At 49.5% G+C, this 13,939-nt stretch overlaps 1 protein-coding gene across 1 annotated transcript in view; it reads right to left on the bottom strand.

The window, feature by feature from the left end:
- The window catches only part of Soxn (SRY-box transcription factor soxNeuro), a 404,681-nt gene that overhangs the window by 344,242 nt on the left and 46,500 nt on the right, over positions 1-13,939 (bottom strand). The gene's annotated exons all lie outside the window — the stretch shown is intronic.

Below are 13,939 nucleotides of genomic sequence, written 5' to 3'. Positions count from 1 at the left end.
CGCGAGACAGGGGCGCAAACAAATGTACAAGCACCCCGGATATCGGTCGGGAAAACAACCGGAGTGTTATTTTTAGACCTGAAGAGGTGGCTAAACCCCCTCGAGCGTCGTCGCGCGACGTCGCACCTGGAGTCACTTAAATCGTAGGCGGCGTGGAAATTGAATGGCCGCGATGTGGAGCCATAGAAAAGCAGCTTCTCCTTCTTCTTCTGTTGCGGCGTAGTCGCAGGAGGAGAGGAGATCCTAGGAAGATCCTGCGCGTGTTTCCTCGCACCTGGAGGACCCGGGTGTGTCTCGAAGTCGGATCTCTCGCCTTTTATTCGTTCGAACCGCACCTCCCTTCGCCATTGTCGGCGCCACGCGACCACCGAAATAAAGGGAGGATCGGGACGCTTTTAATTTATCGATCCCATGGATCCTGAATCCCTTCCACGAACCACCGGAGGCGAGATTCTTCTCCAAAAAATGCTACACGCTTGAAATTCAACTGTGAAAGCCAGCGTTTATGTTGCTGTCGCTTCTAATCTGCTTTGGGTACTTGAAAGGTGTTCGAACGTCGTGTACAGGTACCTCGTGGCTTTAAAATACAAACTATTGTTGTCCCTGGCACTTGTTGTACTTGTACAGGCTGTATCAAACATGTGGATCTCCCGCGGAAGTATTAAATGGCAGAAATGCAAGAAATGCAGCCTAAGGGTGCATATAAAATGAGCGTTTTACCGTTTACACTTAAGTGTTGCGTACTCCTGGGTAATGGTATAATTTCACAGGAATTTAAGAAGCTCCGAAGATGTAGTATTGCAAGTATGTCAAGCATTTTTAGCTCACTATAGTATTTTAAACCGAACTCTGCAAAGTAGTCAAAATTTAAGTGGTGGAATAAATTGTATCGAGTATGCGTCAACATAGTAATGAATCTTTTAATTTGCGCCCTTAATTACGGTGTACCTGGGCGTCGGTGTGACTGCACAGCACCTCCGCAAACTGTGAAGGTGTAGTAATTGCAGGTCCTAGTCGTGTACTAAACATTTTTACCGCACAGTAGTATTTTGGCCCAGGAGTTAAAGGGTTGCGAAAGGTTGTATCCGTCGAGGTATCGATCCCGTGCCGGTAAAAATGGATTGAGAGTGTAGCGTGGGTTCCTCGGGAACGCAAAGGAGATGGCCCCCGCGTCATGGACGAAGACCGATCCCGAGGAAATGTCCGTCATTGCCGGTGACGCTGTGGAAGAGGGTGGTTTTCTTTCCGTCGCGCAGCCCAGTGGCTTCTTTTTCGTTGGGATAGGTCCTGTCCGGGGCACCTCATTTCCTTTTGAGTCGGCTCGCGGGGGTGAGGAGACAGTTCTACAACGACAATCCCTCTGCCACCCCCCTCGCCTCACCTCTTCTCGCCCACCCTGCTTCAGCATCATCCATTGAGTCCGAGCCGACAATGGACCGTTGGTCCACCGCGCGGATAGAAGCCAAACCGTGAAAGAGTGAGCGAGATCCAGAGAGAGAGAGAGAGAGAGAGAGAGAGGGAGAGAGAGAAGGGCACGGGAGTTCCCGGTATATATCTGAAAATGCCATTCATACGCGGGGCTAAAGTCACCATTCAGGGACGACAATCCCAAAAACGAGCTCACCACCGCCAGGGGTAAGTACGATGGACTCGGTCGCACTTTTGTCACCAGAGAAGTCGAGTCCATCCTTTCTCGATGTTACTCGAGACTTCCTCGAGGATGGTGTCAACCCCCGACAACGAGCCCACTGTCACAAAAACACCGGAACCTCTGTTTACCCCGGATTCTCGGCCCTGGGGCGCCGATGCCCCTCGGAGCCTCTCTAAACATTACAATTTTACCTTTCAACCTCCATAAAATAGTTCGAACGATGCTACACTGTCCCTAGGAGCCCCATACTTCATGACAGAGCAATCCTTTAAAGTTTAAACACGAACGAAAGCACCGCAGACATTGTGGAAAAATGAGGCAGAGGAATTTCCTAATCGAAGACATAGAAATAAAAGAAATTAAGAATAAGGGATGAAGAGGAATGGAAATGCCGAGTTAAATCACCCTCTCAGTCAAAGATATAAAGACTGACAGCAGTCTGCATACCCTGATCATAACAGACGTATATAAAATAATTTCAGTGGCGTCACTAAAAGCACACTAATATACTCCAGAAGAACTAGGACGAGTCGCATTTCCCGGCAAAGAAGTGCCACTAAGAAAATCGAAATTGGGGGATGAAGATTAACTTCTCAGGCAAAGACTTCTCGGCGATTCTCGCAGCCGCGATTTATTTTCAACAGATAAACAAAAGCATGGAAACCAGTCGAAGCGAGGCTTTAAATTGTCCCGGGGTCGATGGGATTCAGGGGTGGTTTCGAAGAGAATTCTAGGGAGCAGTCTATCTTAAGTTCGAAATAATTAGAGGAGAGGGAGGGGTCCCGTGTCGCGAACACGGGGTTGGAAGCCCGTGGACGAAGGCGGGCAGCAGGCAAAGGGGGTGAATGAGAGTGACCTTGACAAAACATCGCGGCCACGGAGCGAAGCCGTTGAGCCGCGAGAACAAAGAGATTCTGTCGTCCTTTGTCAGACGGGGTGGTCCCTGTCTCTGTCTCCCCGGCTTTCTCCGTCCCTCCCGACTTTTATCTCCGCCCGTTTTTCTCTTTCACTTACTTCTATCTATTTCTATTCGCGGACTGTCCCGCTGTTCCGCTATCGTGGCCTCCATTCTCGCTCGTTCAGTCACCTTAATCGAACTTAATTGCCGCCACTTTATTTCACATACCGTGCTACATGGGATCCATACGTGGTCCGTTTTTTCCCCCGAGAGGTTCATTGACTGTCGCGATAATTGTCCGCGAACGCACGTGTCGCGATACCGCGAACGGACCATGCGCTTTCAGGGTTGTTCTTTGGAACGAGTAGATTGTGAACAGAGTTGCAGTAATTACTGGACTGTGAATCTTTACAATTGAACGAAGAAACGAATTTTTATTTCGTTCCATAACCCTGTAAATCATGCAAACATTTTGCATGAAGATCCGCAGTCGAAATTTTTATAAATGACAGGGTCAATTTCTTAATAATTCCTCGAACTTCTTCAGAGGACATTTCACGCTTGCAAGACACAGGTAAGATCCAGTGTGCCCTGCGTTTGATTAGGTCGATCCTCGGGTGAATCAGCGAATTTTCAAGATCATCGCGAAGCGAAAGGAAAGATAATTAAAGGGACATCGCGTTGACCTTTCGCCGGCCCTCGGGGAGCGTAACCTTTGCGGGCGTTTACCGGTGTGTCCCTTTAATGTCGACGACCTTATGTCGTTCTACTTTGATGGCCAGCCGGTCACCTAACAGACCTCGAAGTTTTCCGTAGAACGCCGGCCGAGGACGTTGCGCGAATCTCGGAAGAAAGAGCGCTGTCGATACCAGAGGGATGTGACGTTCGTCTAACGACGCGGGAAGAAAGCCAGGAAAACCAGGGGGTGCGAGAGAGAGAGAGAGAGAGGAAGGGGGTGGTCCCACCCGGGACAAGTTGGGAAAACACTTAGCCGCGCGACTAATGCTTTTATCGCGACCCTTGATTTCGGCCGAGGCCGATTTTCGGCACGAATCAAGGCATTTGTCCCGGGGGCCGTCTGCAAATATGTTTTCGAGCGACCCCTGAGAAATAATGTGGGGCGTTGCGCTTGTGCGCTTATGAGCGCGTGACAATATGCGCGGGAGGGTGAGAGATGGACCGAGTGGCGGAAGAATGGCACTTTATCAGTGTGACGGTATTCCCAACTGTGCGAGACGTTGAAGCATCTAATTGTGAGGAACAGAAAAATGTCCAAGCTCGGTGAAAACCACCCCTCTTCTCCATTCTCGATCCTGTTTGAAGACAGTTCTGCAACAGTATAGAATATCTACGCCGTGTGAAAAAGATAACGACATCAGCAGCAATGGTATATAATTATTGGTTATTATGTTAATACAATTATTGAGGAGCCTTCCGGGTATATTATTGGACAGACTTGCGGTAGAGTGTTAAGAGTTTGAAGAACGCCTTGACGTTTACTTGAAAATTCCAGGCATCGCTTTCTCATCGTCATTTGCATTGTACCCATTTCCTTAAACGAAGGACAATCTCGTTTGACCAAAATCGTCCCCAATGAATACACGCGTGCATTATCATTAATATTTCTTGTACTTTCCTCGAGAGTAAAAACATCCCTAGAAGAACGAAGCCGCGTGGCTAGGCAAAATGACATGATACAGCCCTAACAAAGCTAGAAACCAACGCTATCTCATGGTGAAAGTCTCCAAGAACGCTTCTGGAACGAAACCACCCCCAAGACCCTCAAACTTATCGTTTCCTCTGTCTGCCAAGGGATGATCGAGAAAGAATTTCCCGAAGATGTTCGGCGTGTTCTCGCAGTCCTGGCGGAAATAAAATGCCCGGGATCCTTGTTCCGGTGCGTCGCAAGTTCTCGGGACTGCCGCCAGTCTTCGGTGGCAGCAGCTACCACTCCGAGGGGGCGAACAATCCCCGGAGTTTCAGGCGGCGCACAGGGGTTGGAGTAGTCGGTGGGCAGAGGAGGAGGAGAAAAGAGGAGGAGGTGGAGGTTGGAGGAGGAGGCACTCCATCGCAGTCCGTCGCCTCATCCAGAGGGTGGGAGTAGCCGGCGGGGTGGTTTTGTCTTCCCTCCCCTGGCTCTCCATCCCCGTAACCGGTGACTCTGTGCGCTTGCGCCGCGGAAACCACCCCCGCGAGTCTCTCTCTCTCTCTTTCTCCTCCCGGCACGCCATCCCAGCCGCGTGTCCTCTCGCGCGCCACCCCTCTATTGATTTTGTTACAAACCGGCTCTCCAACCCCCCGAGCTCGCCCCCGACGAGCCCCTCGCGGACTCCGCGCTGAAACGATACGCGCCGATGCGTGTATATGCGTCTCCGCGCATAGGCCCTGTTTATTGTTTATTCGTGCACGTCACGCGCGAGCCACGCTCTTAGACGCGTGCAGGCCTCCGGGTCGGTCACCGACTTCCTGCTGCAGTCTGATGCGTTTCATGCGACTCGATGCAGTCCACCGGAGAACTAGGAGAACCTTCACGATCGTTTACAGAGAGGTCGACCTTCTTCGGACCTTGGAAAACCGATGGGAGGACACAGAAGGTTGAAAATGGTTCAATCATCGCGTTTGTTCAAAATAACAGATCTCTCGTAGACTGGCGAAAGAGGATTGAGCAAATCATGGATAATGTAAATCGTCGTTGCTGAAGGGGTGGGGACTGTTTCTGGATTGTATTTAAAATAAAATGGTATAGAGGAATGATTTTTAGCACTCCCCGCGACATTGATACGATGGCTGCCAACACAGCACAATCTATAGCTTCCCAACGACCTATAGATTCACATTCACTCATTCCGAATATGTTTGATGACTCTCTGCATAGTTATCTAGCTTCGATGCTTCCCTTGAAAGAAAGTGTTGATAAGTGACTTTGTCTAGGAAGAAAAATTGTGGGACATTGAACAGCATCCGGTCACAGTAGTTAAGAGTTAGGGGCCAAGAAAATTGATGAAACGGCCAATACCGAGGAGGGAAAAATTTATGGCAATCCTTCAAGTTCAAGGCCTAGAAGTTGAAGACTCAGAAGTTAAATGGTCAGAAGTTGACGACATAGAAGTTGAAAGCTTCGAAGTTGGGGGCTGAAAAGTCGAAGGCTCAGAATTTGAAAATACCGTTTCCCACTAAACTGAACAGTAGATGATGTCTACCATGGGCAATCCCTCGAGTCGAAGTGGTGCAAAAAATCGATTCCTACCAAAACGATCTGTAGACAGCGTCTACCACTCTTTACGATTCTCCATCGATTGATGAATCCAGCCAATTTTCTTTGTGACGTGTTTCGCGATTGAAGAGAGAGTCTCGGCCCGGTATCGGCGCGTGAAATGTCGTACTGAGCAGCGGAGTTTTCGGGGTTTGACGCGAAGAAGAGGCAAAAAGGGAGGAGGACCCGGTAAAGGCCGCGCGGCTGGTCGTTCCGGCGGAACGCAAATATATTTCTCGCTCTTGGCCGTCACTCGGTTTTTTATTTTCCTCTCGCTCTCTCTTTCTCTCTCCTCGTTACTCTGGCCGATCGTGCTTGCAACCAAGCAACATTCGGCCAGAGCCAGAGCCCGGAGCCACTCGGTGGTCCCCAACTGGTTCAAGTACCACGTGCTCTCTCTCGTGGTCGCCCTTGCGCTCACGTCCGACCAAGAAGAAGTACTCGAGAGCATTTGCGGTGGATTTGACGGTGCTTCTCGCCACGGGAGCCCCACTTCTGGCCGCCGGTAACCATGGGGTTCTCTTCGAGCCCGTGTGCTCCCTTCCACCCTCTCCCTCACTCTCACTCTATCTCTCTCTCCTCTCTCTCTCTCTCTCTCTCTCTCTTTTCTCTCTTTCTCTGCGGTACTCCCCACTTCGTCGTTCCTACGCTTTTTCTCGTTCACTTTCGAGAGGCTCCATATGATACCCCGTGATAATCCCCCGCCTATCGGCTGGGGAGAGTTTCTCTCTCTCTGCGTGGATTAAAAGGGTGCCTTTTCCCGGGGTTGCGCCAGATTTACATTTTTTTCCTACGGCAGAGGCTCCGCTCCGCTGGCTGATCCCGAATCATTTGGACGTTGCCCGGAATGTCTCGCGGAGAACCGTCGAATAAGCGAAAAACCGACCGGGGAAAATCGAAAGTCCTCCCTCTTCCCTCTCTCTCTCTCTCTCTCTCTCTCTCTCTCTCTCTCGCGCTCTTTCATTCTCTCTCTGTCCCCCTTTCTCTATCTCTCCCTCTCTCTTACTGAACACCGGAAAATTCACAAGCGATCGAGGGACCAAGCGTCGAGACGAGAGAGATCACGGGATGGGGGGATGGACGAGTTGTCTCGGTCGAGAACGGAGGAAAAAATCTTGATATTTGTCAAGAAGCACCGGGGCAAGCCGCCTGAAATATTCAGATCGACATCTGGTGACTTCGTTTGTGCAAACGAAGCCTCTCTCTCTCTCTCTCTCTCTTTTTCCCGTCCTCTTTCTCTATCTTTCTCTCTGTCTCTCTCGTTTGGTCCGTTAAGCCGGCTCCCGCGTAAGTCAGGCGTGCGGTGATTCAAGAGCCTTGTTTCGTGGGATTGCCGGATCTCCCGGCGATATATTGCGCCGCGGACGGCTATATACACGATCCAATTTGCGACATCTTCACCGGGGCGTCCCCGTCCACGGGGTGTCCGGTACAAAAGCGCGTCACGGTCACAAAGAGCACTGTCGAAGGGGGCAACGAACCCCACGCGCACTCTCTCTCTTTCTCTCTCTCTCAAGACGTCTCAAGATCCAAGAATTAATATCCGACCGGAATGTATCGGGAATTAACGAGTCGCACGGATGTACCGCTCGCGCGAGACTTCAAAGTGATTATGGCTCCGATTGCTACCCGGAAGCTTCAATGCCACCCCCGGGTCTAAGATCAAGATGAACTGACCTTATCGGACACTTGATCCAATATATTCGCTTCGGATGTTTGCCCTTGAACTTCCTTTAAGCGAGAAGTTCCAGAAATTTTTATTGTCTATGTACTTGTTTCGTTCAGATTGCTTGCAAGGTAACTACATTCGTTGTTCTATATTTTGTTCCGGGACTGTACTCACAGACAACCGGGTCACATTTGAAATTATTAGTAGAATCATTTGAAACTAATTCTAATTTATAGAGTAGCTGAGTCATCCAACGTCGCAGGATCCATATACAGTGATTTCTCTATATATGTCGCCAAGGCCTAGATGATAAATGTCGCGGAATTATCCCCACTACCGCGGGGTATACCCCGTGAGGGGCCTCGGACATAAACGTGTACCGTGTAAACATAACACGGTTCGGGACTCCTGGATGATACACGACACTAGCAAGACCCGTGTCGTTGACATATAACGAGAATTCATTGTATTCTGGATGGACGTTTTTGCCAGAGGTTACTAACCCAGAGTTTTCGCCGTCTAGGTAGGAGATAGGATCACCGGTTGGGAGGGTACAGCGATCCAAAGTGGGTTAATAAAGCGATATTAAATCCACAGGGGGTGTCCAGCCGGGTTGGACTTCGGAACGGAATTACTTCGGTCCACCCTGCGTTTCATTATCGCCCACCTATCTCGGCCGGCAACGTACAAGGCCGACGCGAATTCAGTATCCGCACACGCTATGGTAGAAACCGGTAAACTTTACAAACGCAAACACGACCCCCGCCTCGGCCAGTTATTATCCCGTAATCCCGGTGTTTTACATGTTATGAGGATGCTGGATGGCCTGTTACCTGCGACCTTCAATCTTACGTTATTACGCGGCGCTGGCCACATATGCCACGTCCACGAGCAAGCACCGCGCATGATTTTACATAAATTTCACGAGTCGCGGCGCCCTGCGACCGGCGATCATCCTTCCGTTGCGACCCTAGACACGCCATAAATTCCTCGGAGGTGCTCTTGTTTGTCCCCAGAATCAAATCGGAGTTTCCCTTTCTGTACGACCTCGTAAGAATGGGGATTTTGTTAGACATTAAGGGTAGTTCTTGTCTACTTCGTTAACTGGAGTTCCGAGTCAAAGCAAGCTTCATTCTTGGGTCACTGATGTGAACAAGCTTGAATTCTTGGGTCAGTGTTAGCCTTCGTACACCCCTCATCAGAACAGGGGATTTTGTTAGACACGAAACGGTAATTTTATTGTATTTGGCTGGCTAAAAGTACGGAGCTTGACCAACTAAAAAACGTCACATTGAAACAACCCCCGATTCCTAAATCAAAACAGCAGAACACGAGGCAGACACAGATCCACAGATAAACGCGGTTAACTGAAGCTTTATAGTTTAACCCATCCTAACCCCATCCAACAGGAATCCTGAAGCGTCTCCCAGACTTTTAGAGCCCCGTTCGCAGTTTCGCTGGAGCCTAGAGTTTTCCGCGTTGAGCACGCAACGGAGCGAGTTGGAGCGCAAGGACTTCAGGTCAGGTAGAGTCAGAAGTAGCATTAGCGTGTTGGCATTAGAGCAGAATCCTCTGTACGGTTCACAGAGAGGGATCCCAGCTACGGTGAGCAATTTCCACGTGTGTTTTGACAACTACTCCGCCCACGCGTGTTCTCACGCGGCGGCTCGTGCACGCACGCCGCACGGCAACTCGCTATTAAGTGCGTTAGCGCGGTTTTAAAGCCGGGGCCGCGTTCGTGTAGGGTTCTGCGCACTGTCACGGGGGTCCACGCGGTCTCCCGTTCTCGTTTCTCTCGCTCGCGTGCACGGTGGGTGTGTCTGGTCTCATTCTTCACGCAGACGACCGGACACGTGGCCGACGCACGAGAGCTTCCTCGACGTCGAACGCCCGCTTCCTTTCCGCCTCCTCTTTTTCATCCCCTGATAGTCACTTTAAAACAAGCGGGGGACGGCCGCGACGAGGAAACGGACGCACCACGACATCCGCGACGTCCGCGGTCTGATTGTTTTTCCAGGTGGATACAGTGAATTCTCGACATATGTCAACAACACGGGTCTTGCCAGCGTCATGTATCGTCCAGGAGACATACCCAAGCCGTGTTATGTTTACACGGTACACGTTTATGTCCGAGGCCCCTCACGGGGTATACCCCGCGGTAGTGGGTACAATTCCGCGACATTTATCCTCCACATCCTGGCGACATATATAGAGAAATCACTGTATACAGTTTTACGACGCCACGGAATGGTCTTTGGGTATCGTTTGTGCGATTTGATACGTTTTCAAACTGCAGAGATTAGGATATCTGTGGCACTCCATGGGGTCTTCAGTGAAGCTTTTCCGAAAAGTCAGACAAGAAGCAACTGGTCACATGAAAGACATCGCGATCTGTTAAGGTTTGTGGCATTTCTGTAAGCCGAAGGAGCTGTGCTGAAGGATGGAGCGTCGTCTGCATTTGTGAGCTTTTCCCAAAGGCAGATTTTAAGGTGCTCTAAGAAGGAATTGTGGTAATGTATCAGAGTGAAGGGTTTCGTCGATCGCGCACCCCTTTGGCAGCACAAGGTGTCCGTCCCCTCGTTCATTCCCGTTTCGTTTCCTCGGTTCCACTGTTTTCCTGCCCCGCATCACGGTCAATTAATAGGAGTCATTTATAAGGGCAAACCGGAGAATCTGGGAATCCGCAATCCAACGGGGAGCAATAAATCTCGAGTCGGCGAGAGCGGGATGGAAACGGAACCCCTCTTGTAAGCTGGTTGTATTGTAGCTATTACCGAGCCATGCATCACTAGGTAACAACCACACGGTTCTCTATCCTGGTCCCTCTCTTCGCAGCCCTTCGTGCTCTCTCTTTCTCCCTTTCCTTGCTCCTTTTTAGACCCCTCTTTCACCCCGGTTCGTTTCCCCGAAGAGGAGAGCGGACGACAGGACGCAGAAAACCGGGACGTCTGGGAAGTTTCGCAGCTGATATCGTGCATGGACCACCCAGGTGTGCTTCTCGTGCCTTCGTGGGCTGGTTCGACATTAAGAGAAATATTAAGCGTCGCACGAAGGGTGTTGCGTGCCCGCTCGACCGGACCTCGTCTCGTTGATGAGCGGATCGCGACAGGGGGATGTTTTCGAGGGACCCACGCTGTCCGTTCCATCGGACATTCGACGAAACGCGAGCCTAAACTCGGAATTAATTGCCGCGGAACCGGTGAACTCGAATTTTGAGGAACCCAAGCAATATTAGCTAGCTGAAGAAAAACAAAGCCATAGGCAAGCCTGTAAAAATGTAAGAATCCAGGGGACGTTTTAGACCAAGGATCACGCAAGACTTGCGGCAATTTAAAATAGTGCAATAGTGGCATAAAATTTACATTTAACAAATTTAAGAGTGCCAATATGTTGTCTTCGGCTTATTAAGTTTGTTAAAGAAGAAAAGAAAGGTCCATATGTTTACTGTCTCTATTCTTACAGAAAGATCCACAGTCCAGTCACAGTAGAAGGATATTTGTTGTCCCATCCACCTGGAATTGATCGAAACGCGAGCCTAAACTCGAGCCGAGAGTTATTAGCACGAAATCTCGGTGCCCGAGGGTTATTAGCTCGAAATCTTGAGGAATCCGGAAGTTCACGCTCCAGATCTTCTCGACAGAGCACGCTAAGCGATCGCAACGAGCGGAATGGAGGCTAACATGGGAGAGAGCTCTCTCGGTGCGCGCGAGACACACAAGAGTGAGGACCGGGGGCGAAAAAGAGCAGTGTAAAAACGAACGAAAGACCGGAAGAGAATCCACGGTCGCCGGCTTGGCTAGCAAGCAGTCTCTCTCTCGTCTCTCGGACGAGCGTCGGTTCGAAGAACGGAGCGGAGCGAAGCGGATTGAAGCTGGCTGTGCTGAGGGGTGGATGCCGGGGGATGGTTGACGAGGGTGGTACCAGCCTTCTCCTCGCGCCCTCACCGGGCGCTATAGTAACAATACGGGGAAACATAGGGAAATCAATATGGCTTCCGTTGCCCTCTTCCCTCCCGTCTCTCTCCCTGTCTTTCGTCCCCTCTCTCTCTCGGACTGGCTGGCTCAGTCTTCGACCCTCTTCGTTCCTGCTCCCGGTTCCCTGTCTCTCTCTCGCTCTATCTCTCTCTCTCTCTCTCTCTCTCTCTCTCTCTCTCTCTCTCTCTCTCTCTCTCTCTCGCTCTCTCACTCTCGTTCTCTCTCGCCGGCTCTCCCGCGCTCAGCGCGGACGGGTGAACCCATTATGAGGGGGTGTTACTCCGGGCCAATCCCCAACCATCCGGAGAGAGAAACTGGAGAGACGAGAGCCCAAGAAGGGCGCATGTGCGTTGCTAGGGCCACCGGATGGGTCGCACAGCATAGAATGCGCGAATCGGACACCCGGTATACCCGGTCAGCCTGTGAACCACGCCATAATGCAAGGCCACTGATCCTGTGCTACCCTCTGTCTTCGAGGCTACTTCCATTTTGGAGGATCAAACGCAACGTCTTCCCCATATCGAACTCCGCAAGATAATATTAGTATCATTCGCGATAAATCTAAACCTGCTAACAGAATCCTTTGATACTGTAATTCATCAATTTTGGGACAAAGTACCCTTCTCCCCTCGTGAAACAACTCATTTCTCTAAAAGAAAATGTTAAATTCTAACACTCCCAGGTTGCGTCCAGTTGCATCTCAATTACCTTTGAAGCAACGTAGAAATTATTTACCACACAAAAAATCATTCATAATTAATTGTAGAAGTTAAAAGATAGCAAGGTAAAGAAGAGGAGGGGGATGCAGTACCAAAAAGATAGCATGTGAAATATATTCGAGAACAAGTTGCAAACATACTGCGCAATATTGTGCAAAACTTCATGTAGCAACAGAGTTACACTGTATTACCACGTTGCAAACATGCGACACAATATTGAATATTGAATATTGTCCGGAAATTCAGGTAGCAAAAGAGTGGTCACTCTGCATTACTACTACAGTAGGAACGCACGATTTTCACTTTAGTTCGTCGGGTTTTGTTTCGGCACTGAATTACCATCTTTCGGGATGAGATGGACGGACAGAAAACCCGGGATAAAGTATAGGAGAGGAGGGATCGGGGAATTGTTGCGGCCGATTTTTCTTTTTTGGCATGATTTTTCCACCTTTTGCGAGGAGAAGAAACTCAGTTTGGATTTTCATATCCCTCACACTGGGGAGAGTGAGAGAGAGGAGCGTCGTGTGTGCTCGTGTTCTGGCGAACAGGGAAGAAAGTCGTTGGAGAGCTGCAACAATTTTCCGGAAATCTGTGGAAGCTGGGAGAATTCCTATCAATTTTGTTGTGTGTGGTTATTGCTTGAGAAACTCCCACCCAATGAAGAAAACACCACCCTCTCTCTGGAAAGGGAAACCTCTGGAAAAGTTTTCTTTCGGTTGACATCCCTGAGTAGCACCGGACCACGTAGTTATAACTCGCAGATCTTGCTTATATACTAACCGAAAGGGTTACGAGCACCAGCGAGAAAGCTTGGTTCAGTTGCTAGCCCTCTGGGAGCTGAGTCTTGCAACGTGTTCTTGTTGTGGACCGATCAATACAGAACAGCCTGCTGTACCATTTGCGGAGACTGCAGGTGCAAAATTGAAGTAGTCTAACCGCTTTTATTTAAGCAGACGGAGATCCTAAACAATGTAAATTATAATACATGAAAAGAATTACAAGATCGCGCCAGGATATTTAAGGAAAACGCAAGAATAACACTCATCGAGTCGAATGTTTGGTTCCCAGAGCAAGAGTAGCAAGGATCACGGACGCAGAACGCGCGGATCTCGCTTATTAGACTAACCGAAAGGGTTGCTAGCCCTCTGGGAGCCAGGGCTTGCAACTTGTTCCTGTTGCGGATCGATCGATAAAGAACTGCCTGCCGTACCATCTGCGGAGATAGCAGGTGTCAAATTGAAAAAGACTCAACACTTTTATTGTGCACACAAACGTCTTAAATGATGCAAATTAAAATACATGTAAAAGATTGCAATATAAGGTCAGAATATTTAAAGAAAATGCAGAAATAAAACAGATAGAACGAGTTAAAAGGTCTCTGCTCGAATACAACAGTCGTTATAGAAGAATTCTGCAGCTCGCAGTCGATGCAGTCGGAGAGACTGCAGCTCCACGGAAGGTAACCAGGATCGCAACAAGGTTTTACCGACGGTGGATCATGAATCAACGTCGGTAAGATCTCGATCTGCACACCATCTGTTATCCTTCCATCGACACACAGAAATCTGTTAAACTCCTCCCTGTAACGAATCAATTCGAACAATCGGGTGGCAAAACTGGTAGAAGAGAGCCTAACAAACCATAATATAAAAGCAAATTTGACTCCATCCACTACGACCATTCAATCCGAATCTTTCGAGCCAGATTTCTCTTATTTTCCTTAACATTCGACAATATAGAAGAGCAAGATAATTCTCGCCGATTATTAGAGCGAC

This window comes from Halictus rubicundus, chromosome 1 (genome assembly GCF_050948215.1).
Source record: "Halictus rubicundus isolate RS-2024b chromosome 1, iyHalRubi1_principal, whole genome shotgun sequence".
Classification (NCBI taxonomy): Eukaryota; Metazoa; Arthropoda; class Insecta; order Hymenoptera; family Halictidae; genus Halictus; species Halictus rubicundus.
This window is presented reverse-complemented; position numbering and strand designations above follow the sequence as displayed.